This window comes from Meleagris gallopavo, unplaced genomic scaffold (assembly GCF_000146605.3).
Source record: "Meleagris gallopavo isolate NT-WF06-2002-E0010 breed Aviagen turkey brand Nicholas breeding stock unplaced genomic scaffold, Turkey_5.1 ChrUn_random_7180001896173, whole genome shotgun sequence".
Taxonomy (NCBI): Eukaryota; Metazoa; Chordata; class Aves; order Galliformes; family Phasianidae; genus Meleagris; species Meleagris gallopavo.
In genome coordinates, this window is record NW_011159552.1 from 1 (window position 1) to 710 (window position 710).

Genomic DNA, 710 nt, shown 5'->3' on the forward strand with positions numbered 1-710 from the left:
CCACCATCCAACATCAAAAGCCCGTCAGCAAAAGCCTACAGCACCCGGTATTCCCAGGAGGTCTCCCATCCAAGTACTAACCAGGCCCGACCCTGCTTAGCTTCCGAGATCGGACGAGATCGGGCGTTGCCAGGGTGGGATGGCCGTAGACGCTGCGTGCTCCTGCTCCGGCCCTCTTCCCGCCTGCACACCACTGACACCACCCGCCACACAACGGGAAAAGTGCCGCCTCAGCCACCAACAAAAGGCGCAAGCCAACGGAATCCACGACTCCCCGCACCTCACCATCCAACGCTACATCCCGGATCCACCCTGACTACGGCTTACGACATCCCACAACACCCACCCGAGCCAAGTCAGCGTGACACCACGGCATTAGCAACCCTGCAGCGGCCCTCTTCACGGCACCGCATGCGCCCGCACACACACACACACACGCACACACGCACACACGCACACGCACACAAACACACACACGCCTCCTCGCCCTTCCAAACATACTCAAACACCGACCGCCCCCCACCCCAACATCATCACGGGCCACCATCATGGTGTGCCTGGTCTATCCCTCTGTACTGGACCACTACAGGCAGCCTGGGGCTCAGCCACCCTGCCGTCAATGGGCTACAACAGCCTGCGCGCACGAGATCCCTGTCCCAAATACAGTCAGGGTATTGTGTCTGTGATGGGACGTGACGTGACGGGGTAGC

At 61.0% G+C, this 710-nt stretch overlaps 1 non-coding gene across 1 annotated transcript; it reads right to left on the bottom strand.

Annotated features, from left to right (window-relative positions):
- Window positions 1-32: 32 nt before the first annotated feature.
- LOC116217704 lies at window positions 33-151 on the bottom strand. Its single transcript, XR_004162389.1, has one exon. It is a non-coding gene; the product is annotated as a 5S ribosomal RNA (ribosomal RNA).
- Between the last annotated feature and the right edge of the window lie 559 nt (window positions 152-710).